Source organism: Grammomys surdaster, unplaced genomic scaffold, assembly GCF_004785775.1.
Source record: "Grammomys surdaster isolate TR1022 unplaced genomic scaffold, NIH_TR_1.0 190, whole genome shotgun sequence".
Taxonomy (NCBI): Eukaryota; Metazoa; Chordata; class Mammalia; order Rodentia; family Muridae; genus Grammomys; species Grammomys surdaster.
In genome coordinates this window covers 6,279,062-6,305,408 of record NW_021604635.1, presented here as the reverse complement: position 1 = coordinate 6,305,408, position 26,347 = coordinate 6,279,062, and the positions used below count along the sequence as shown (strand labels likewise).

Genomic DNA, 26,347 nt, shown 5'->3' with positions numbered 1-26,347 from the left:
GTCGTTATTCTATTTATTTATATTTTTGAAGGGATTTTTGGCTACAAAGCTCAGTTTGATCTTAAATGCATGGTTTTCCTGCCCCATTCCTCTAAGCTCTGGGATTCCACATTTTATGGGTTTTTTATGAAAGAACAGAAATAGTATGTTTTAGGTAGTATGACCATGCTCAGTAAGAAAATGTTCCCAAAGTATAATTTATATGTAATAACATTCATATATCTTAAATATATGCATTCTTAACACCGTGGAGCTGAAGGATGGAATACTTAAACACTTCAGAATTTTCGAGAAAGCACGTGTAGTTTCTCTTACTTGGTTGAAGAAACTGCTAAACTGACTTTTATTATTATAACAGACATTTCTGCTGTGAAGTAGTCATTATGTTGTGCCTCTTCACTCGAAGTCTGGATACAGTCCATCCTTGTGCCAGTGTACATCATTGCACTATTGAGCAGCTATTGTCTTATAAATAAATGCAACTTGTGTATCCATTCGTTGGTGGAAGTTGGGTTGGTTCTGAATTTGGTCTACTGTAAACCAAATGACCATGCACATCTATATGCAACTCTTCTTTGTGCACATGAGTGCTTCCTCTTAAGTCAATAGCTGGGTAGTATATCAAGGGTGCTTGACCATTGTAGAAACCGCCAACGTGCTTTTTAAACTATTTGAACCATGTTGTGTCCTTAAAGGCAGTTCATGAGGACTGTCTTCACATTTATACATTAAGTATGGTATATTTAATTCAGCCAGCTTCTAAATCTCAGCCAGTGTAGTGGGTACAAAATAATATCATAGCATAATTTTAACTTACAGTTTCCAAACATCAAATGTTGAACTTTTGGATTACTGTATATTCTGAAAAGTATATTGAATTAACTGCAGGTCATGTGCCAGCAAAAGGGGATGTCAAGTTCCAATCCTAAGCTATAAGACTAGACCTAGTCTCCAAAACCAGACAAGCTAAAAACAAAACAGAAGTCAATAAAAGTCCTTTCCCCTTTAATATGTTACATTGTTTACTGTATTGATTTGAAAAGTAATTTGCATATTCTAGATATACTTCATCATGCTTTAATCTAGTGAAAGGATTTAATTTTTTAATACTATCTTTAATTTTTTCCTGCCTTCATTTAATAAATCTTTGCCTACCACATGACACAGCATATTTCTGAACTCTCTATTCCCCCATCCTGATGGCTTTAACAGTATCGAAAGCTTTAAGTCAAGTTCTGTAAATTGTCTTTATAAACAGGAGTTCCTCTCCTAGTTCCCTGTGTTTCTATACACTTCTTAGAATCAGCTTGTCACTTATTTTAAAAATGTCCTGCCAGGTGGGTGATTTATACTCCATTTCTCAAAAAATTTCTCAGCAATGCCATAGTTTTACATATAAAGGCTTTGGATGACTTTTTATTAAATTCATACTTAGGGTTTTAGGTCTTTTGAGAACATTGTACATGTATTCTTTTGACATTTTACTTTTCCAGACATAATGGCATGCCTGTAATTCCAACATTCAAAAGACGGAGACAGGAAAATTGCTGAGAGTTCAGGGCTACAAACCAACTTTCAAGTTTGTCTTCAGAAGATAAATTATGATTGTCATATTGAGATTATAGAATATACTCACAAATACAGATCATTATATTACTACCCTCTTTATGAGTTATCACTTACCCCCACCCCCAGCTGAACTGAATCTCTTGCAAAAACAACAAGGCATCCAGACATGAAATCATTTGAATTAAGTCCTGCCATGTCCACAGCGCTTCCTCCTCTTTTGACCATGCCTTCCTTCCTGGAACTGCAGGTGATTCCATAGTCCCATACTGTTCACAAGTGGGTAATCCTAGAAGACTGCCGAGCCTGGATGACTGAGGAGAAAGGCCGATCACTTGGAGGAGTGGTCCAGAGCATGCAATTCAGAGTGTGATTTTTACCGTAGACACACAGGTAGGTAGATCTGGATTTTCTGGATTTTAGGATAAGTTTTGTGCTAAGTTGAGTAGTTGAGTAAGTTTGTTTGTGTAAACTGTCCTATAGGGGACCTAAAGAAAGTTTTTCCTCCTCTAAAATTGGTATATTATCAAGTCCTGCTTTGATTACTTTATGCAACTTTTCTGATGATTAAATGACCCTTGGAAGCAGCAAACTTTTAGCCAAATGTTAACTGCAAATAAGGCTGAAGCTTTGTGTGTGTGTTTGCCCATGCGTGTGTATTTGTACATGTGTGTGTACATGTATGTGTGAGAGAGAGTGTGTATTACTGTATATGTGTGTGTGTGTGTGTGTGTGTGTGAAGAGGTCAGGATTTGATATTAGATGTTTTTCTCTGCCATCCTTCATCTTATTTTTTTTTTTTTTTTGAGACAGGGTTTCTCAGGAAACCTGAAATTTGCTTATTGGGCAAAACTAGTTGGCTAGAGGACCACTAGAAATATCTTGTCTCTGGCTGTCTAGAGCTAGGGTTACAGGCATGTTCCTTCATATGTGGTTTTTGGGTGTGCTGGGTATGTCATGTGTGTTTGTTGGGGATCTGAATTCAGGTCCTCATCCTTCACTGGCACCCACTTGCAGATATATCCCACATCTATAGTCCCTGGAACCTTTTTTGAATAGCTATGCAAATATGGTTTTTGTTTTTTAATTTGGTACAAAGAAAATGTGAAAGGGGAGCAGTGACATAAAATAGGTAAGTAGGGCTGTTGAGATGGCTTGGTAAGGACTTCTGTTGCCAAAATTGCTAGCCTGGGTTCAATCTCCAAGACATTGGTGGAGGAAAAAGAAAGTCAATTCTTGACCATTGTGTCTGACCTCCACACATGCAACATGACAGGTGCTCCATCCAATGAAACAAATAAGTACATGCAATAAACTGTATCTTCTAAAAATTAAAAATAAAGCAGATATCTACTGTGTGCCTGCCAGGGACTTACACACATGATTTCTTCTCATCTCTGCTACAGCCCTGTGAGAGTACAGCAGGAATTCTGAGATAAGAGTTATCATCTTCCCTTAGCAAACGAAAACTAAACTTCAAAGAGATTATATAATATGCCAAAGGTTCTTTAGTTTCTAAGTGTCTAGCTCTTAATCTCTTCATTTTCCACAGAGCAAACTGTCTAGATGAGGAACTTGAGAATGTTGAAATGAAATGTGAAGAAGGAATATGGGACATTCAGGACTCACTCCCGGGGCTTCTGCATTTGCTCGAGTTTTTTTTTTTTTCTTCATATAATCACCCTTGACCACTGTATATTCCTCACCTTCGAGGGGCAAGACAGATGAAAACACTCTCCAAGTTATGGCATTTGCATAGATTTCATATTTATCTTCAGTGACTGTACTGAAGTCAAATCTTGTTTCTAAAGTGCTTAGCTGTGCTAGACCCATGGTAGATGCTGAAGAGGATGCTATAACACAAGTCCTGCCCTCAGGAAGCTTTGTCTCTAGATATGGAACAGGATGCATCCTCAGGTAGATCACTCAAGGTAATTTCTGACAGCACACAGGTAGTGCCATATGAAAGCACAGAAATTCATGCAACGGGAATCGGAGGGCACTGCCAGTGCAAGTGAGTACTTGGACTTTGATTGAAAGGAAGGATTCATGTAAGGAAGAGGGTATATTTCTTGACAGGAAATGATGTGATGGGAGATATGAATATATACCCTTTTCTGGAAGGAGCACACAAAGGGCATACAGCTGGAGGATTGCCTGATCTGTGCAGCTGAGCCTGAGGTCTGGAGAATCTGAGTGCCTAATACACAATTGAACACCCAAACACCAGTGACCATCTTTGAGATTTTGGCTGCTGAACTAATCACACACAGATGTACACACACACACACACACATACACACAGAGACAGAGAGACAGAGAGAGACAGAAACATAGAGACAAACACACACACACACACACACACACACACTCACAGCCTCTCATGCACACATGTGCACAACACTCATTGCCCATGTCTGAAACTGATGCAACAGAGACATTGATCACCCAGTGCCTCAGGGAAGACCCAGTGACAGAGCAGGAAAGTGCTAATGCACCATCCTCACAAAGTAAATGTGGGTTTGAATTTCCATTGCAGTCATTAGTAATGGGGTGCATGTCTGGAGAAGGCAATTCACTCCACTGCCTATCGGCTTCATTTTTTTTTTTTTTTTAGTCTGTAATCATCTTTGCTTTTTGCTGTGTCTTCATAGCAAGGTTAATTCTTTCACTCGGCCACCCCCAGTCCCTTCACCTTTCCTATGGAATAAATCTTCCTATGTCACAATCTGAATCTGTAAAGATGGAAGGCTGTGCTTTTCCCTCTCTACCTAAATTAAGAAAAGACTCACAGTGCTAGGCTGGAAGTAGCTAGTGACTTGCTAGGATATGAGTATGTACAGTCTTTAGCCTGAGAAGCTGCAAATCTTAACTCAAATGGTGCAATCTATTAAAAGAGAAGACTGTTCCTCAGTAGTAAGTGACTTACTTCAAATGGAAAACCCAACCCAAATGGGAAGAAAAGGATCATGGAAATAACAGTGTTTAAGAAGATTTTCTTATTTCAAAATACAGTTCATGTACTTATTCATTCATTTATTTGTTTATTTACTGACTGATAGAATTTGTCTTGAGGTAACTATTGCTGTGAAGAGACATGACTAAGGCAACTTATAAAAGAAAGCATTTAATTGGGTGTTTTCTTAGAGTCTTAGAGGGTTAGACTGTGATTGTCATGGTAGGCAGGCAGGCAGGTAGGCAGGCGTGCACGGGAGCAGTATCAGAGCATTTACATCTGATCCACAAGATGGAGAGAGAGAGAGAGAGAGAGAGAGAGAGAGAGAGAGAGAGAGAGAGGCAGTGATGAGAGAGAGACAGTGATGAGAGAGAGAGGGAGGGGAGAAACTGAAGTGAGCCCACCTCCAGTGACACACTTCTTCCAACAAGGCCACACCTCTTAATTCTTACCAAACAGACTACCAACCGGGAAGCAAACATTTAAGTTCATGAGCATATGGGGGCCATTCTCAGTCTAACCACCACAGGGTCTTACAAGAGAGTGCAGGCTAACTTGAATGTACAGTCTTCCTGCCTTAGCTTCTAGAGTGCTGGAATGATAGACATGCACCACCACTCCTGACACTGCTTTAAAACAACAGAAAAAAAAAAAGGTCATTTCCACTGCTTTATTTGAAAACCCATGGTAGCCAAGCATGGTGGTTCATGCCTTTAGTCTCAGTACCTGAGAGGCATAGAAAAGAAGATTTCTGTGAGTTTGAGGTTAGCCTGGTCTACATAGCAGGACAATCAGGACTACACAGAGAGACCCTGTCTCAAAAAGCCAAAATCAAAACATAAGTAAGGCCATGGCGCATAAATGGGCACAGACAGACACGTCATTTACAGCGCTGCAGGAGAGCACAGTGAGCAGCAGCTGAGTGGGACAAGATGCTGAGGCCTCTCTGCTCTGGTCTTTCACCACGTGCTGTACCACCACGTCCCTACCATTTGAGACACGCCACAGACACGGTGAAACTATGTACCTAGGGAGAAAGGCGCACGTGCTGTGGATGGGGGAAAGCCTGAGCACTCTTCATTTTTATGAGCTGCCAAGCTGTGCTGCTGGCTAATGTTTACATTACCAGAGGAATGTGATTTTAATATTTAGCTCATTCTGCTCGAATATGCATTTAAATAGGAGAAATGCAGGCTCCAGTATGATATTTCTGTCAAGTTTTGTGTACATAAATGCACATACAGACAAACACACACTGAGACACACATGGGAGTTGGGCAAGCACACGTAATGTTTTCCAGCTTGAATGGTTGAGAGTCTTTCATTGTATGCAAAGAGTAATACTTACCATGCAGAAGGAGAGGGTCTAAGATGGCAGTGTTTGCAGCTACAAAGGGAACCCAGTGTGCATGGGACATCTGTGGCCACTGAAGGAGATGGAAGTACCACGGGGACAGCTGCAGCATCGACGAATCCCAGTGACCTAGATTCAGCTATAGATCGCAAACTGCTGGCCAGTGTGGCTAGCTCTGTACCAACAGCCTGTCTGCAGTTCCATGGGCTGCCTGGCAGACAGCGATGACCCATTTCACCATGACAACCTGGGCTGCTCTCCTAAAGGCTGTGTGCAGGGAAATGCTCACTGTCAGCAATTTAAAGATTCCAAAATTAAGTTTACTCAGAGTTTTTAAAACACCCATCTCAAAAATCCAACTAAAACAGACATTCTTTGACAGTGTTGGAAGAGTTGGAGAAGACAGATGAGAACAAGTGAGTGTTAGCCTCTTCCCAGTCTTGCACTATCAGCAAAACTATCCACTTTGTGTCTTACTCGGCCAATGACATCATGATAAACACGTATCTAATCAAAATGAACTAGTCGTTCTCCAAAAGAAAGAACAAACAGGTTAAAAGACTAGGGGGTTATCTCCCACTGCTACACGTATTCTGATCTTTTAAAACAGAAAGTATAGAATCAAATAATTTCACAATAAGTAAATGGAAGGGTTTAAAGTGGATTTATTACAGCCTTGGCTCAGAGTTAATGTGGACAGAATTGAGTTTCATTGGAGTACTACAATAGTGTGCCCCTTGAGGGGGAAACGGGTCTGTGCTTTGGTAAAGGAATTCCATTTAGGGAGAGCAATTTAGGAAAATCAGGCCCTGGTATGTGCATGTGATCACATTAAAATGTAACCTCTGCTTGTCTGATGAAAACCACAGCCCAGAAGTGATGGCATTTGCAGGCCTTTACACTGAACGCCATATGCCGGGCTCGGTTTTTTTGTTGAGTTAGTTCAGGAAGGTAAATCTTAGAACCCCCTGAAGTTTGCTGTTTTGTGCACAGGAAAGGGAGTCACATCAGGCTAAAGAATGGCTCAGGGCTTATTACCAAGGCTATAGCTTAGGTCTGGGCCAGAGAGTATTTACTCAGGTGTAATAGACTAACATGTGAGTTTTGTTTGTTTACTTTAGAACAGGATCTCATTTTGTAACTTAGGTGTGCTAGCTAGGGAGTTTTGTTTTGTTTTTGTTTTGTTTTTTTTTTGTCAGCTTCATACAAGACAGGGTTACTTGAGAAGAAGCCTCATTTAAGAAAATGCATTCATCAGACTGGCCTGTAGGCGTCTGTAGGGGCATTTTCATGATCCATCTGAGAGGATCTAGCCCACTGTGGGCTGTGCCACCCCTGGGTAAGTGGTCCTAGGTTGCATAAATAACAAGCTGAGTAAGCCATCGAGAGTAAGCCAGCAAGCAGTGTTCCTCCCTGGCCTCTGTTTCAGTTCCTGCCCCAACTTCCCTCAGGCATAGACTATGATCAGGACACATAAGCTAAACAAATCCTTTCTTCCCTGAGTCGGTCTTGGTGTTTTATTACAGCAATGAAAGCGACTAGGGCACCAGGTCAGCCTTGAGCTTGCCAGGTACTTCTGCTTTGAAGGAGGGGGATGAGAAGATCAGTTTAGGAAAAGCAGCACAAGGCAATGTAGGTGAAGCTACAAGGTAAACAATAACATAGCCTTGAAAAGTAGATCGTTCATTCTCTTCTTTAATGGCAGAGATTCTAACAACACTCCCTCCCTTAAGCCTTCAGCTGTTAAAACGATTTTCTCCACCCCACTGCGGACTTCTGCCCCAATCCCCATGTCTCCCGGTCAGCTAGAACCAATCTCTATCGTGTGTCAAAAGACTGCCTTCCTTTTAGATAAGTTTCTAGCTCTGCTTTTCAGCTGTGTGGCTGCTGTTTCTCACCCCAGGGCCCACTGTCAGTGAGTGTATTAGGTTATCTATGTATGTAATATCTGTTGGCGTTTCGTCTAGGCTCTGTCCCACAGTCCCTCCCTCTCCACTCTGCCTTTCTCTTGACTCCCTTCCCGGTGCCCTGAATAAACTGTGTTCTATAATATACCATCCTGTGGCTGGTCCCTCTTCCTCTACACCTTACTGAACCTTCCCTCAAACATACCTATTCTTCTCTACCTTTTTATAAAACACAACAATATTGTGCTGTAATTCAATCAGTATTTCAAAACCAATGAACATTGAAACACATCATCGAACATGAAATAAACATGAAATCCTTCTCAAAACGATTGAGGGTGAAAATGCAAGAAAAAGATCAAGTTTTTCATGACAAAAAAAATGAAATTATAATCTGGAGAACCATACACTCTCACTTTCTGGTCTTCTGATTTTCTGATTGAATTACCAATACCCTTTGTGTCTTTGTTTCTTATAAAATGTGCATCTTCCTCATTATGAACCATCTCCCTTGGTATCTGCAGTTCCGCTTGCTGTGTGCTATGCAGTTTTCTCAGGGAGTTGGCTCTGCTTAGGAAGTGGCAGCTACCACCTCCTGGCAGAAGCACTATGGCCTTCATAAGGATGATTAAGGTAGGTTTGAATCCATTGATTGTAGGAGTGAAATAAGGATACTATCACCCAAACTGGGAAGAAGAAAGGCTCAGATTGCTGTCTTGTTCTCTCCAAAATAATTTTCTGTACTCTGCTCTCCACAGCTCCCTGCCCCTCTCTAGCCTCATCTTTTTCTGTCTCTACAGAGATTGGTTGTTCATGCTCTACTCTTGCCTTTCCCAAGGAAACACAATCATGCTCTCTAATCCTATAGGGGCTCTAACACACAAATGATTAGCAAGAGATTTAAGGTCAGGGTTTTGGTTACTCTATTTTTCTTTTCTTTTTTAATAGTTCTTTGGAAATTTTAAAAGGTAAGAGGAATTGCAGGATAAAGATAAGGATTTTTAGTTGAATTTCTGGGTCACATAAGGTTCCAAACTGTAGTCAGATCAATGGCTCTAGTAAAAGTTAGTAGGTCACCAAAAACAAAAACAAAAAACAAACAAACACCCAAAATACCTTGCCTGAGAGGAAAAGGGGGTTTTGAAGTCAGTAGTGAAAGGAGCCAGACTGTACTGTAGACATGTAGGAACTTGTCAGTCAAAGAACAAGTTTAAATCAATAAAAAAGGAAGAAAACCCACATTCTACCATTTCTTATTTGAAAAACAAGAAATAGTGTCAATCTTTTCAATACTAGGACTTTTGATAGCAAAGGCAACACACGTAGGCCAGTTAGGCCACTTCCTTAATTGAACTGTTTAATGGTAATCTAGTTGTATAATAATTACTTTTTATTTGTGTGATGAATAATGAATGCCCCCATGATATTAAAAAAAAACAAAGGAATTTATTATTTCTTAACACTAAAATAAAAATAAATTTATAAAATAGAACTAAATATCTATTTCAAAAATAGAGACTATGTTACTTTATCAGATTATCCAAGACCTTCCTGATAAGTGTGATAGTGTCTCCCACTTTTAAATCACCATTTACTTATAAACTTTCGTGCTTTTCTTTGCCGAGATGCTCAGAGACTACTGTGCACATAGTCTCTGGGCAGGGTTTCATAGTTCCTGGTCTGAGCTTCTGCATAGCTTTAATGGAGTTCATTACCTAGACATGCACTGTCTTGTGGATTGAATCATCTTTGTGATGTGATTTGTTCATAGTTGTTTGGTTAGTGATGCAAATGACCAGCTGGTTTCAGAAATACCAACACATCCTCTGATGGGAAAGAATCACCAGTCTTGACCTGCAAAAGTGTTGAGTTAGCCTGAGAAGTTTTACATTTTTCCTGCTGGTAGAAATTAACCCTAGGGCCTTGAGCTCTTTATTACTGACATATCCTAGGTATCATTTTACTCTTTATTATTTTGAGACAGGGTCTCACTGAGTTGCCCAGGGTGGTCTTGAAGTCACTCTGTAGCGTAAGGAGGTCTTGAACTTGTGATATTTCTGCCTCAGCCTCCAATAGCTGAGATGACAGAACTGTGTCACCAGACTCAGGTGAGAATATTTATTATTCATGCAGACAATATTTATGTGAGTATAGTGTTTGAGTTCCCCCTCCCCCCAAAATAAGTTGCCATACAGTTTCTATTGCTGTGGTAAAATAACAAGTCCAATAGCAACCTGGGGAGGAAAGATTTTACTTAGCTTACATCTCCTGATCACGTCCATCATGAAGGGAAGTCACATCAAAAAGTCAAGGCAGGAACTTGGAGACAGGAACTGAAGCAGAGACCATGGAAGGCAGGAACTTGGAGACAGGAACTGAAGCAGAGACCATGGAAGAATGCTGCTTGCTGGCTTGCTCAGATTGTTTTCTTGTGTGACAGAAAACCACCCTAGTGGTGAACTATCCACAGCAGGCCAGGACCTTGAATATCAAGGATCAAGCAATAAAATGACCCCCTTTGTCTTGCCTATAGGCCAGTCTGATGGAGGCATTTTCTCAATCGTGTCTTTTTCCTAGATGATCCCCGCTTGTGTCAAGTTTACAGAAACCTAAGGAGGACGGTTGTCTTTGATGGCTTGCTTCATGTGTTATTCATATTCTGGGTAATTATCTTACTGATAGATGTCATGGAGTGAATGAGGATACCTGCATGGGTTCACATATTCGAGTGCTTCATCCCAGTGTGGATTGTGTGAGAAGGATTATGAGGTGCTGGAAGAGGTGTGTTACTGGACGTGTGCTTTGAGGTTTCAAGAGCCCATGCTATTCCCAGGTAGCACTCTCTGCCTTGTGCTTGTGGACCAAGATGTGATCTCCTATCTCCTGCGCCATGCTAGCCTACTTGCCTGCTGTCATGCTCCATGCCATGATGATGATGAACTTACCCTCTGAAACCATGAGCCCCCAATAAACTCGTTCTTTTATAAGTCACCTTGGTTATGGAGCTTTGTCATAGCAGTAGAAAAATAACTAACACAATAGATAACAGTTTTCGCTCTTAAAAAAATATTTTATCTTTAGATATGTTTTTTCTTAAAATACATCTTATGTGATTTTTTTTTGAAAACTTTTATTGTTCATTAGGCAAAGTCTCATGGAACTGAATCAGTACCACTTCCTGTCATCCCTCCAAAGGATTGTCTTGGTTTTGTTCCCTAAAAGTGTGACTTCTGCCACTGGATTGCATCTCAGTCAAGTCCAGGTAGTGATGAATTGAATCTGATGAAGCAGTTACTCACACCAATTTTCTGTAGAAAGAAGTGGGTTGGTGTAGCTTTGGTGGCAGTTATATCACAGTCAAGTGGTTTAGTCAGGATAAACACACAATGAACAGGCTGACTGGAAATAATTAATTATGGAAGGAAGATGAACATGGTCCTTAATTGTCAAAGCTGGTACAAATAGTTTAGGAAGTTTAGGACAGTGACATTGAATTGTCAGGGGTTACCTGGGATATTTTTGTCTTTTTGTCCAAGTTAAGAAACAAAAAGTCTTGTCTACTCTTAATTTTGTGTTGAGTGAATTCTGACTGGCTACTTGTAAGGGACTTTCTATTTAATAAGGATAGTCCCTGATTCAATGCTGGGAAGAGAACAAGATGCTGGCTAGAATACAAGAGTTTAGGTGACTATGAGTTATGACAATGCTACAGAACATAGATCCCAGTGGATGATTGGATAATTGTTGCTTATATTAAAACAATTACCATGAGTGTACAGGTCATGGCTCATATCTGTGTGTCTCTCTAGGTATGTAGTACTTCAGAGTATTTATGTGTAGGTGTGGAATCAGAACAAGGAAAGGGAAAGAAAAATAAGGGATTTTTTAAACTAAAAGCAGACTATTTGGAGAATTTAGATTTAATGTGGTTTACTCTCTTGAATTACCGGGATCAGGCTTGCACTTCATGCTACATGAACCTTTGAGATCCATGCTAGTATTCGTCCTTGTTTGTGTAGAGTTGCCAGGATTGCTATACTGTAATGCAGTGATCTCTTGCATTGCAAACAACAGGAATTACTGGTCTTGGAAAGCTCATGTGAGGTGGGGCTGGGGGAGGGAAATGCTCATTCCATTTCTTTTTGACTTGGCTCTTTTAGAAACTTGATGCTGAATATCTCCCTGCATCTGGGGGAGAGAAGAAAGAGATCATGCAGGCATTCTGTACACAATGCTGAAATAAACCCTTCCATTGTCCACCAAGACAATAGCACTAGTCTATAATAATGTTCTACAAGTGGAGCACAAATGACATAAGCCTGCAATGCAATCTTTGTTCCAGTGTAATCTTCCGTATCAACCATCGACACTCCCCAGAGCCAAGAGAACAGCCTTCCTCCCATTTCCCATAACTCGCTACTGCTTCTCTCTCCTCACTGTATGGAGAGTTGTGTAATTAACCTCCCCTTTTGGATGGCTAATCATGTTTGACAGCATAGGAACTGTCCTACATTTTGGCCAGAGTCTTGCACAAAGCCCAAACTGTTTGTGTTCATATACAAAATTAGTTAGCTTCATGTCAGTTTCCAACCTTGCTTGGGGTGGATACTCTGTTGTGAAGACACATGGGATTACTGAGATACAAGGTGCTCACGGGAAAAAAAAATCACTGCTTGGAAAGACTTGGGAAGACTTTAACTTGTACCAAGAGAGAAAACTTTTTTTTTTTTTTTCTGAGCTGGAGTCCCACATTTTCATGTTGGCTAAGCAAGCTTTCAGGTTGCTAACTAGCTGAAGATGACCTGGAACTCCAGATCCTCCTTCCCTACCTTTAAGTTACTGTACTGAGGCTGCATGGAATGTGGCATCACACCCCGCCTGAGATAAGATCTTTTTATGGATATTATAGTAAGGAGAAAATCTGTTACTAAATCAAAGTAACATGACAAAGGCTGTGGTATAGTCAGCTCTGCCTGGGAATTCGGTGGCTAGATAGCAAAGCATCTCCACCTGGACCGAGTGAGAACCTTCTGCATCATTAATCTTGCTGTAAGCCATGAAGTCAGTGTATCACCTGGCATCAAAACCAATTCATTCACAAGAACCCCGAAAACCAATAAGCATTTGGGGGGAAGAAAATTGATCTGTCACATAGAAATGCTCACTGATGCTGATTCACTGAATAAATGTTCACCTGTTGTTGGTATGGGGGACAAAACAACATAGAGAACAAAGACTATGTCACAGTAGCATCTTCAGACCATAACTTAGTTCACCCCTCAGCAGATGACATTTAGTGCTCATTGGAAGTTTAGAACCTTCTACTGTCATCTGAATTACAGTCAGCAAGTTCATCAACTATTATCTTGCTTTGAAATAATTCACTCATGTAAATGTTTTCTCTTTGGCAAGACTTAAAATGCATTGGGGAAGAAGGTGTCTTCCTTGTTTTCTCTATTTTCCCATAATACTTTTTTTCTGTATAAAGCATGAGATAGATGTCCAATGTGTATCATCTAGAATGGAACACATACAATGGATCAATGACTATGTGAAGAAAAGAAAACAAGGTAATCTGGGAGAGTTAGAGGTGTAAAATGGTAGACTAAGCTTTTTTATAGAAACACACCTTTTTGGTCTCGGGCCATTTAGCAGAAACCAGAATTCTGTGACGATATGTGATGGACCATATCTGAAGATGAGATCTCTCTAGGCATGAAAGGCAGGTACCAAGGCCCCCAGGCAGTTATGTGTTTAGTATTTTGGCAGCAGGAGCTAGTGTGATCTCAGGCTCAACAGTACCAAGAGATGAGCTCAAAGAGGCAAAGAAGGACCAGTTAGCAGATCTGTGATTGAGGTAATGGTACAGAGCAAGAAATGAAGTTTTAAGGGGGACCAGGTATCAGAGCTGGAAATGACTTTGGACAAATTTTAAAATAAGCTTGAGGGTTTCAAAAAAATTAATGTTTTATATACAAAATTGTATTTGTGTTTAAGATGTTTAATCACAGGGGAAGTTGATTAATAGAGCTAGACAGTATTAAATACTTGGAAAAGGCCATGTTGCTTCATATGCAATTCTACTTAAACTAAAGAATCAATGAGGGTTTTGAACCACTTAAGCTGGTCCACAGTCAATTTAATTGATCATATAATTATACTGATTTAGTAATTAAGACTTCTGGGGAAACTGGACTCTCTTCAGGTCTTCTATTTGCTGTTTTTAACTAGACATCTCTGAAGGAAATGTGTTTCACAGTCTCTAGTACAGTGAGTCTCCTATGTTAGGCCCATAAACAAATTTAGTAGATCTTCAGTTATTTATTCTAGAAGTGAAATACATTTTTTTTCTGAGAGAAATTCTCCCAGAAATGGCTAAAATATAAAGGGGAGGGGTGGTAGTGGTAAGGCGATTTGATATACCTCCAAACAGGCAGTTCAATAAAATGATTAGCCCAACATTCTTCTCCATAAAAAACTTACATATAACCCAGTTACTAACTATTCACGTTCAGCACCCATTAAGAATGTGCTGTTGACAAAAACGCCTTCCCATGCTTCTTCTTGGCTACTTTCTTCCACAACTTTGCAAAGCCTTAATTTGTTGCAGATTCAGTAATTGGCAAATGGTAGATAATCGCAGAAAGTACTGCTACACAGAGTACTGTGTGGGACACTTCTCAGTGTCAGAATATAGCTGTCTGGGATTATGGTCTTCTTTTGACAGCCACTGCTGTTTTCAGTGGCATTCAGCTGTACTGGGTTTGGTCTTGGTGAGAAGTCATGTTTCTCACAAGGGGCACTGGGATTGAGTTTGATGTACATTGGTTCCCATGGCATTTTAGTGGCCTTTATAGAATAGTGGCAGATGTCAAACTGAGAGCTCTATAATCAATGTGGCTTTGTGGGCCATATGCCCACATTGTAAATAATAAGACTTGCTCAAGTGCTTTGTTAAAGTCTTCACAGCTATAGTACAGGGTGCCTTGAAGAAGCCTGAACATTGTTCTCCTTCTGGTCTTATATTTGACTAAGGGTGCTGTAGTTTTCTGTGAATCATTGCTTGGGATGCTTATTTCTTAAGAAATCACAGTGCCCAAAGATGTAAGGGCTTAATACTCATTTGTTGGTTTTAGTTTCTGTTTGCTTTAAATAATGATGGTAAATGCTCTAGAGGCTCTCTCAGAAACTGGATTAAGGATTTAGATGGTGTCTGTGCATGCCAGACAAAGCTTTAACAAAGCGAGTCTGTCATCTGCATATTAGCAACCTCTTCCTGAGGTAAAAGTACAGGAGCCTTCTAGGCTATCCTCCATTCTTTTCCAACTCCTCTGGTGTCTTGTTGGTGTGTTGCTTTGACACCTGTGGAAGCTGATTCCATTGACATATCTTCTAGTCAGCAGCAAACCTTTGTTCCATTCTTGCAAAATGATACTCTCAGTACCAGCAAAGAAGGATGAAGTTTGTCTCCAGCCACCCTTCTGTCATTTCGGAAGATCCATAAGCTAGATAAAAGACAGACTAGATGAGACTTCCTCATTCCTGTGAGGAGATGAGGGCTGATTGTACAATTCTGTCCCACCCATTTCTCATTCCAACGGTCTTGATTCTCCATCTAAGGGCTTCCCTTCACTTTCCCTCCCTGTCCAATTACCTCCATTATGCAAGAGGTGTGCATGCCTTTGAGTATCAAATGCCAATCATGGACTTCATTTGTGGCATCTAAGAAGTTCTGGATGAGGTAAGGATGAACAGTGTGCCAAAGTATGCTATCAGTCATTAGAGCATCACGAAGTTTAAAAACACCATTGCATAATGTCAGTGATAATTGGATCCTGTGATAATAACAAGCGTTATGTGACATCACAGATCTAGGCTACACTCTAGGTAAGGTATGAGGATAGATGGAGAGGAATTAGGGTGCATCTCTTCTTGGGACATACACTCAACAAAGAAGCATGCATGGCATTTAAAAGTAGGGGTGCTGGGTTCAGAATAACTTTGAAGCCAACAAGAGCCCTGGTCTTTCAGAAACCCCTTGGCAACATCCAACCATTCATTTTCAGAGGAGATAAGGGGAGGAGGGGTCATTAAATGGCTTCTGATGTCCTTTAAAATATTTTATTTTTGTTGATGGGTCAGTCATCACCCATATAAACTGCACACCCCTCTTTTCCCAAATGGTGTTCCCTGAGTCTGTTTCTTACCATGTATGGCAGGCATGAGAGATGGTGAAAAGAGCGAGGGGAGGAGCCTCTCACTGCCTTCTGAAGTCCTTTTCTCTAATCTTAGATCCTGACACTAGTATTTGCCATGGGGAACAACTAGTCTACTTGACTGGGAGGGAAGGCTGTAGTAACCAGGCTCAGGAGCAGAATCCACCACAGGTGTTCCTGCTGAGCCAGGGACTTAACATGGGGCAAGGAAGGGTGGGCTCCTCCAAACAGCACATTCTTTGTCCATTCACGGAAACTTTCTCATACTGGATGACTATCAAGAGTTATCTAATTTCATCTGCATAATGGTTCTGCAGTGTGGCTATTATTAGTTCTATTTTATATATGAGGAAGCCGAGATGCATAGTGATTAAATATCTAAGCCACGATCACATGGCTAGCAAGTGGAAGAACTGGTCTGCAAAGGGAGAGCCATTTCTGTCTCGTACTTTCCAGTGTGTAAAGTATCTTTTGGCTCAGGCTTCTTTAGGGGTCCAATATGGTAGAACCATTCAGTAGATCAGGAATTCCAAATTTGGATGAAGATATAGGACCATCTTTGTGTGTCCCATTAGGATACTCTGTATAGACCTATGCAGTAAAGAATGAATGTGGTTTAATTCCCTCCTTGATCCCAAAGTATTCTAAGCTGCTCCACACTGCATTTGTCACGGTTCTCGTATCAGTAACTGTTAAACAGGGATGCATCTGTAGAACACGCAGTGAGTGGCTTCAGGATAGTCTGGTTGAGGGATGACCTATCTGGCACTTGGTCCATTACTCAGCACATAATGAAGGAGGACAGAAAGGCTTCTAAGTCCCCACTCATGACACTGGGTTTTGGCCCAACCTGTGTCTATAATTCCCACTGAAAGAGACATCTGGGAAGCCAATTAGCACAGTACTTCTTGTGAGCCAATAGCAAAGGCTGCAGGTGTGAAAGGATGTCTCTCTCTACGCTGAGGAACCACGAGCCTTGAATTTCATAATACAAACAAGCAAGCCTTCTCTGTTGTCTCTCTGCTGTCAGTGAAGTGACAGAGATTGCTTCGGCTGTTTTAGTTCTGGATGAGGCCCTGGATTGGGCAGGGACCTTCAGGACATTCCGTAGCAACTTGATCTTAGGGGTGCTCGTATCCTCTAATGGGAAAGTAAGTTCCATTGGCATGCTATTCCAATAGCTGCCATTGGTCACTCTGGAGACCTTTTTGGTGGTCCTTATGGTTTTTGCCTAGATTCCAGAGCATTCTTGTGAAAGCATCTGTTTAATTTTCTGGAAAAATTCATAATTGGCAATAATTCTTGTTTGGCTCTAAGTTTCTTATTGTTTGATTCTGGCCGGCTCATGAAGCAACTTTGACACTGGTGCCACACTTATAATGTGTGCATTCAGTCCTTTCATGGGCTTTCACTGCCTAATGCTCACCACTTTCCTCTTCTCCTAAAATACATCTGTGTATCCTGTCTAAAACCCCAATAAATCCTGGAAGATTAATGAGTCAGAGAGAAGGGACAATTTCTTATGCACTTTCATATGTATGTTATGAACAGACCCTGGTCTCTGAGATATTGGTTATATTGTTCCTATGAGACCAGGGTTGTTATCATGAGCCACATCTCACAGGAAAAAAAATAGAGACCATTCCTTTTATTTCTTGTTTCCAAAAAGCCCAAACTCCGAAATCAAGTTTGGCAAAAATGAATTTAAAGGAGCAGAAACTTTCCGTTCTGCGTCTCTGCCCTTCCTGATTTGGTTGATTACACTCCCCTCAGCCCCTCCCCCTTATTGCACTGGGCACAGACTCATTACCCCATTAGGAGCTGACTGGGAAGGCCAAAGGCACAATGAGAACCTAGAGGAATCTGGCTGGGGTGCCAGAGTTAACAACCCCTCCTGTAAAATAAAAGCAGACAGTGTTTTTGACTGGAGCACATTCTCAGGGCATTCAAACAGCCTTGGAAAGCATCCATGGTTGTTGATTTCAAGTAAGAAAATATCCCAGAGGACCATGAGGCAAAGTCATGTGCTCTAGGCCTTCACTGACTGCAAATGGGGGCACAAGGCAGGTGTTAAAATGGTGGACCACATGCTGTAAGACTGAACACTGAAGAACCATGGTGCAACATGGAAAATCTTTAGATGGAAGACAAATGTCCTTCTCATAACAAATGTATTTTCACCCGTAATCTACAGGCTGGGTTCTATAATGTTTCCTGATGCCTTGGAGTTGTTGTTCCTGATTCTGGGAGTTGTTGTCTAGGGAGATCTGCCCTCTCCTTTCTTGGCCTTTGGTTCTAAGTGCGGCATCTTTTAGTAGCCTGCCTCCATCCTGCCATATTGGGACCACACATGCATGTGAGACATTTTGTCATACAGCTCATTCACAGCTCCTCTAACCACTATCCCTAGGTTTCATATTGGCCAAGAGGTGGAGAAATACATCAGTTTGTACTCTAGTAAGCGGACTGACCCAAGAAAAAAGGTCTTGTAAGGTCCTGGAAGCTGTGCCCTGATGGTTGAGAAAGGAACAGCAACGTCCTGATTACCCAGAACTCATTTAGGAGTGAGCCAGAGACTAATTCATCCCTTTTGATCCCCACTAGGAGAGGCTTCATGGGAAATTGCCCATGGAGCAATTTCTCTCTTGTGAGAGAGAGGCCACCAGGTTCTCTTGCCTGGTATGCACCATGTGGATCTTTTGTAAGGAACACGAACCATGGACACTTGCCACACTTGTCTACACATGTAGGAACATTAGGGAAAGTCACTCTGTATCTGTCATAACTCAAAAAGTCAACTAGCTACAGTGACCCTCACCTCAGGCTGTTATAACTTCTCTTGGCGAACTGCTTCCCAACTCCACACTTACACACACAGCCTGGGAACCAGACATATATGAGAACAACTTCTTCTGTCTGTGAGTGTGTGTGTGTGTGTGTGTGTGTGTGTGTGTGTGAAAGAGATTAAACTTTTGAGGCTACTACAAAGAACTCAAAGCTGAGGTAACTCAGGAAAGTCTTATAGTCTTATGGGCAGAGTGTCAGTGTTGGTGGGGTATAGCTAACAAAAGCATCTGTGGTTGGTTGGAGCAGTCAGTGAGATGGAGACAGTGGGAGGTAGGACTCTTAACTGGCTTCTCCATTAGGCTCTATGTAGGATGAAAGCCAAAGTAGTCAGGTTTCAGAAACCATTACAAACACCATTCAAACAAACACTAACCACTATATGCTCATCTACTCTACCTACCCACTGAGCTCGTCATAACTCCAAGACTCCTTGAGTCTAACATCATGTTAGACCCTATCAGTTGATGTGAATGGAAGATGGTAGATCTGAGACCCAAATCACTGACGCATTGCTCTCACTCAATGAGGAGAAATCTTTCAATGCCAAGTCTAGAGTTTCGACGACTATCTCAGGTAGGCTTTCCTAACATTTCTGGAAGATATGGATTGAGCTATTCAGCAGTGTTAACACATGCCAACAAGCTTAGGAATGGATCTATGCTTAACTTTACAGAAAATGCAACTCACAAAAAGAACCACCGAGTCCAGATCTAGACAGAGGGGAGGAAGAACATTTATTTCTAGGGCTAGCAAGTGGCTTCATAGTTCTACCTGCCAGTTAGGACATAGAGTTAGAAGTGCTTCCTTTCATTGATTCCTTGCTTTCATTCAAAGCCTGGTAAATGCAGGGCTGGTAAATGCAGTTCTGGAAAACTTAAAATCTCATGCTTGGACTGGGTCTTCTATGAGTTCAACGGTGTGAAATCAGAAAATCCCAAGGCATACCCATTTTTCCCAAGCTTGTTCTGGGTGCATATACAAGTGAATCATTTCAGAGACAAAACTCCCACACTTAGAACACAATGTCTTTTCTCCCCAGTAGGAGAGGCTTCTATTCAAAGCCTAGGTCAAGGGTGACCTTGACATGGCAAAGTGATTTATTGAGGATCTGTTCCCAGCAGGATAGGCTTAGGTTCTGGGAAGTAGAGTTGAACAATTAGAAGATTCTCTTTATGATGAAGAATACAAATGTAGTTTCAAAGGAATATTTATTTAGAATGAGGAAATAAATCACAATAGTTGTTGGAGCCTTAGAGATTTCAGATCCTCTTTGCTAAGATCTCATGAGGACACTTTCCAGAAATACTAGTATAGTACTTTCTGGTTGGCATTCTATATTACCTAGGAAACTCTACTAAGCCCAGTATATTACAGCATGCTCAGGGCCCTCCACCTATGCTTGCATTCTTTAACAAATATAAATAGATATTATTTATTGCCCTCTACATTTCTGCAAAGTAGCAGGAACTGATTAGACACACTGTGCTGGTACATCCCTTACATTCTCTAATTCTCATCTGTACAGCCCCAGTTGCTCCTCAGCCCTCACCCCCAATCAAACGGAGAGTATAATGAGTCTCTATTTGTCCTTTAACACTGTTCTGGAGATTTTTGAAGCAATGATTCTCCACTGGGACCTAGTTGAATCCCCAGGAACTTTTGGTAATGCCTGGAGCCATTTTGGATTAGCATAGCTTGTGTGGTGGTGGTCATGGTGGTGGTGGTGGTGGTGGTGTTGGTGTTGGTGGTGGTGGTAGTGGTGGTGTTGCTAACCTGAATGTAGTAGGCAGAGAAAAGGGACTCTGAAAAATACCCTTCAATAGACAGAATAGTCATAGCATGAAATGAGTTACACCATCTAAACTGTAAGTGGTGCTGAGGTTAAGAAACTTTACTCTTGAATTATTTAGGAACCTTGTGATTCTGGAGCTATACCCTCAGAATCTGTGCCTGTGACTTACTAAGACAATTATTTGTGTGTATGCCTGCTTTACCTGTGGAGTATTGAGCCATGTGAGGGGTGTTAATCTTTTTAGTGTCCCCAGAATCTAACTATATTGGACACACTGAATTTTCAATAATGGTAATTCAAAATGAGGAGCTCAACGTTTATCTGAGCCATATGTCAGCAAGTCTACCTTTTAGCATGCTTTAAAAAAATTGTTTTACTTATATAAATAATGTGTCTTTGGAAAGACTGTATATTTCAAGAGAAAAATTATCTCTCTCTTCCACTTTTCATTTCTTTTCCCTCAATACTTTTGTTGTAGCTAAGCATGTAATAGGTGCTCAATTGACTGTGGATTATCTACTGATTTCACATAAGTATCGGTAAAAGTATAAAGTTGCAGTCAGATCAAGGTAGGATCGTCTTAAAAAGAGATGGCTTCTGGTGGAAATGCACTAAAATTCAATGTAAGAGTTTAAGTACTTTTTAAAAATGTATTGGAGTGTGGACTTGCATGTTATAGTACATACATAGTGGTCAAAGGACAGGCCGTGGGAGTCAGTTCTCTCCTTCCAGGAGACGAGCTCAAGGGATTGGATTCATTTGTTGTCAGGTACCTTTCCTGCTGAGCTAGCTCCTTGGCTCCAGAACAATGTTTGAAGAAGTAAAATGAAAGGGCATCTGGTTATAAAGGAGACTTTCCTTAACAAAGTACAGAGCATTGTGTAGCAATACTTTTAATTTATCAAGAGAGCTATGAGTTTATGATAAACAGTATTAGTGAAATTTAAACCAGTAAGAACATCAATGTCTTGAGGCTTGTTGAACAAACTGCATTAGGCAGGAGTTCCAAAGCCAATGCTGTGGTTTAAAAGTAAGTGAATTGTTGTGCGATTGTCAGTGGGTCACTCTCCCAGATTTTTTTTTTTTAACTGAGTCGGAACAACCTGAAAGGGCAGTGATTGCTGAGAAGACTACAGACATGCTTTAAGGCCCAATGACGGTCCTAAAGACTACAGACATGCTTTAAGGCCCAATGATGGTCCTAGTTACAACAGCCCTTGGCAGCTGCACAGACCTTTTGTGTAAATTAAATTACTTATGGATTCACCTTGGGGAGGTTTTAGATTTTTCATATTCCTGTTTTCCCTTCCTTTTGTGTGGTGATTGGGAGGTTTCCAAGTGTCACAAACTGAAGATAAGCCCCCCGTCAATCTACCCAGATGCTTGATAGGTAAAAAATCATAGAAATGAGGAATGGAGGCTTTGGAGAACTCCTGATGGTCTAAAACCTCACAGCAACACTTGAGCTGTTTCAACTTGAATGCTAACATGACAGCAAGAACAAGCCTGGGGCTTCAAGGTGCCTTATGCCAATCCCTTTAAAGCCTGAATCCAATATCTTTCATCTAATACCATTGGGTGTGCAGGCTATCACAGGATCTAGGGATGTTAGTGAGTAGCAAGAAGGGAAAGGTATCGCCGAGGTTCAAGGCTTGCATTATTTGGGGATGGAGGTGCATGCCTTATCAATTTCTTGCTGGTTGTATTGGTGGACAGGAACCAATTCTATTTCTCATTTATCCCCAGGTTCTGTGCTATGCTGCAATTATTGTGATAACACAATTGTCTAGTCTCTCTGACTCTCTCTCTCTCTCTCTCTCCAACTCTTTCTTCCCTTCTCTCTCTCCTCCTAGAATCTAAAGACACAAATGGATCACATGAGAAATAAATAAATAAATTAATTAGTTAATTAATAAATCTTGGCTGATTGAAGCTTATTTTTTAAAACTCTTGTTTTTGATTCAACTGGCCTCTCCTCTGTCTGTGCATCATTTCCTGTTTGAATTTCTCTAGGATGTATGTTGCATAGGTATAAGATATAATTTCATATGAGGCACATTTAAATACTACAATCTTTTATGATAGTAGATATAATCTCTTAACTCCATTCTCACAGATAATTAATGAAGTTGAATATTAGATACCCCGGTTTAACATGAACTTTGCTTAACTTCAAGCATGGAAGAGTAGAGGCCTGTGTGTATAACTCTTCTTTGTAGACATCTTTGGCAGTTTTCTTATCTCACTGTGTAATAAACATTGAACCCTGAGATACAGAAGAAGGTGGGGGATAAAAAAGCCTGGGTGACAACCCCTGACTCAGGAGATAAACATAAAATTGGACATTTGGCCAAGCCAGGCTAGTGACTATCTTTTCTTAATTGTGGTTCAGGGAAACCAAAAGAAGATAGTGACTTCTTTCAAAGGGTGACTAAACAGGATATGTACATCTGGAATTTTCTTTGAATACTTTTCTGAAATACTCAAAGGGAGTCTTCATTGTTATAGTAGAAGGTGGCCTTACCATGAGAAAGGAGTTGGACAATGAAGGGAGGCAGGGAAGTAGAAAGGAAGAAAAGGGAAGATGATACACCCTGGGTACCCATTGACCTACTAATTCAGTAATGCCTACATCAATTGTCTCCAGAGTCTTTCAATTCCAAGAGTCAATGTTTCTTCTTCTCTTCCTTTGCTTTCTTGCTCATTTGTTTAAATTGGTTCTTTCTATTAACAACCAAATGAGTTCTGATGAACTCCATATGTAGATATTCATGTGTATTGTCCAAATCAATGTGATCCATCGTGGGCAGAAGGATAGTCACCAGAATTTCTCTCCTTGGACGAAATTACACAGTTGACTACTGTAGGCCCCAAATGGGAAATGTTCTACTTTAACTCCTATGATTGCTTCCACTATTAATAAATCTCTTTCCACAAGGCCCCTCTTGCTAGATTAAAGAATCATAAGCATGAGCAGCTGTGGACAAGGTTGAAAATAAAACTGTCTGGAAGCCAGAAAATTCTGGGTCTGTATGCTGGGTGAGAATATTATGTAGGTGGTAATTTCAGAATAGTCTATATGACTGTACTATATGAAGTCTAATATACTTTATAAAATATTTGTTATTTTAATAAATCTTGCCCCTATTTCTGTCTGCCTGTCTGTCTGTCTGTCTGTCTGTCTGTCTTGCTGTGGTGTCCATTTAGAGAGCAGAGGTTATTGTCATTAGTCATCTTCCTCATGTTCTGTTCACATTTGTCTTTCTACACAGGATCCCTCACTGAGCTTGGGGTTAGGTCAATCCCAGGGATCCTTCTGTCTCACCTCCTCAATTCTCTGTAATCTAATAGAAGTGTCTAAGGGTCTTCATTGCTATGAAGAGACACAATGACCAAGGCAAGTCTTATTAAAAAAAAATAACCATTTAATTGGAGCTGGCTTACAGTTTCAGAGGTTCAGCCCATTATCATCATGGCAAGACGTATAGTAGCCTTCAAGCAGACATGGTGCTGGAGAAACTGGAAGTTCTACATCTTTACAAAGGCAATCAGGTGGAGACTGTCTTCTAAAGGAAGCCAGAAGCAGGCTCTCTTTTCCACAATGGGCAGAACTTGAGCATAGAACCTCAAAACCCACCTATACAATGACACCCATCCTCCAACAAAGCCACACCTACTCCAACATTGCCACACCTCCTAATAGTGCCACTCCCTGGGCTAAGCATATACAAACCACCACAAAGAACAAATTTCCAAACAAGCTTTTCCATGGGTACTTGGGATCAAACTCAGGTCTTCATGCTTGCAGGCAAGAACTTGAATTCCTCTCACCAGCACTCCTACCCTCAACTCTAGTGAGTTCAATCTTGTGGAGTTAGTAACAGAAATGTACAGTGTGAAGGCTGGACAACAATATAGTATTAATTTGACAACATACACAAGGACAGAAATGAGTATCTTAATAAAATCGGCTACCTGACACCCAGGAACAATTCTAACCTATATAGTTTTTATGTAGTCTGCATAGTGGGTAAGATAATTTTCTGCAATATATAATTCTGTATCTCTTCTGGACTTCGAAGAAGAAGAACTCCTAGAAAGTTGTGTCTGCTGAGACTGATCAACTGATTAGAACTTCAGTACTATGGAGAGATTTGAATGTTACAGGCCCAGAGGCCAATTATCTTGAATTCAGTTAACTTCACCTCCACCCCTCAAGAGCTATTCCTTGCCTGCCCCTGTGTCAGAACCAACATCCTGTTTATCTGATTAACAGACAAAAGCCTCTGGAAACTATTAATTTAGTAGATCCACTACTTTCTATCAAACCCAAAGATAAGAGTGTTAGCAGATAACATCTTTGGCCTATAAGATAAGCTTTCCCCACCTCTCTGTAACTACCTCTCAGATATACCCACAAATATATTTTAAATGTGTTTTCATTTATTACTTTAATTGTTCAGTAAAACTAGAAAACTTCCTGGAACTGCTCCCATGTTAGAACATGGAATTTAGGGTATCTTAGTCTGTGTTTCTGGGCCATGACCACTCAGAATGGATCCAGAATGAACTAGATTTTATTCTTTTTAAGATGGAAGATTGTTATTTGAGGTGACAGGACCAAAGCCAAATTTTTAAATAAATTTAAAAAACTATTTTTAAAGGTGAGAATTGATTATTGATATTTGCTTTCCCAATGAAGCAAAAGCTATTGACATAGTATGTTAAGAAGTGTGCATGTCTGTCTTCAGACACATGAAGGTATTCAAATATGTTCTGGTGAACAAATTTAGTTATAGTGTAGGACTATAGCTATCATAGTCTGGGGACACTTCAATAAGAGGACAGAAAATAAGAAACTTCTATCTCTTTAAAAAAAGATGGACCATTTTGCCCCCAGAGGATGGAAGTTGAACATGTCTTTGTGTTTTCACTTAGAAATTTATTTTTGTTCTCACATCCCACCCTCCTTTACATGAATATTAAGGACCAAGGCTTTAGCAACAGGCATTTAGTTGTGGGGGAGGAAGGGGTAAAGGGAAAAGTGTTGTGTATGGCTTTTCATATGTTAATGGTTGATTCCATGGCAACCATTGAAAAAAGAAGGGCTGGGGACAAAAGGGGCTGCAGGAGAGAGGATGGGGCTCTTTCAGGGGCTAGTAAGAATAACAGCCCAGACCCTCTCCTCCGAAAGATATCTGATGGCCAGGCCTCAAAGGACTTTGTCTTAATAGTGTAGAGTCAGTATGTAATTAATGCAGAGTTTTATGAGTCCAAATTTCACTCTCAATCATGTTTCCCCTTTAAAAGGTGGTGAATAAGAATCTGAAACCAAGAGGATGTTTCAAATCACTGCTCCCATTGGGACCTGCAAGGGAATCTATCCAGGGGACACACTAGACTATCGGTTCTAACCATCAGACATTGCAGTTTTGAGTTAAAAGGTCAAGGGCTTTTATCTTTGAGTACAAGAAGGCTTTTAAAGCTGGCTGGCCAAGAGAAACCACAGTGAGAATGGCTGTGCTCTCTCTCACATGCATCCTTTGAGCACTGTTGTCCCTGATGACGCATTGAAATGGTACAGGACACAGACAAGAGCAGGTCACAGGACACAGAGGACACTGGTGACATTCCATTCCTTGACTTCCATGACCAATGAAAAGAATTCTCGTCTGCCTATCTAGAAACATGAGGTGACATCCCCTAGTG

General features: G+C 40.7%; 1 long non-coding RNA gene across 7 annotated transcripts in view; it reads left to right on the top strand.

Annotated features, from left to right (window-relative positions):
- LOC114622592 overlaps nt 1–26,347 on the top strand; it is a 64,421-nt gene that overhangs the window by 30,849 nt on the left and 7,225 nt on the right. For 4 of the 7 annotated variants that reach the window (XR_003711644.1, XR_003711638.1, XR_003711643.1 and 1 more), the window contains one exon: nt 1,817–1,959. This is a non-coding gene — a long non-coding RNA (uncharacterized LOC114622592). Of the gene's footprint in view, nt 1–1,816; nt 1,960–10,927; nt 11,046–26,347 lie in introns of all 7 variants that reach the window. The other 3 variants (XR_003711640.1, XR_003711641.1, XR_003711639.1) reach the window with 1 other exon arrangement.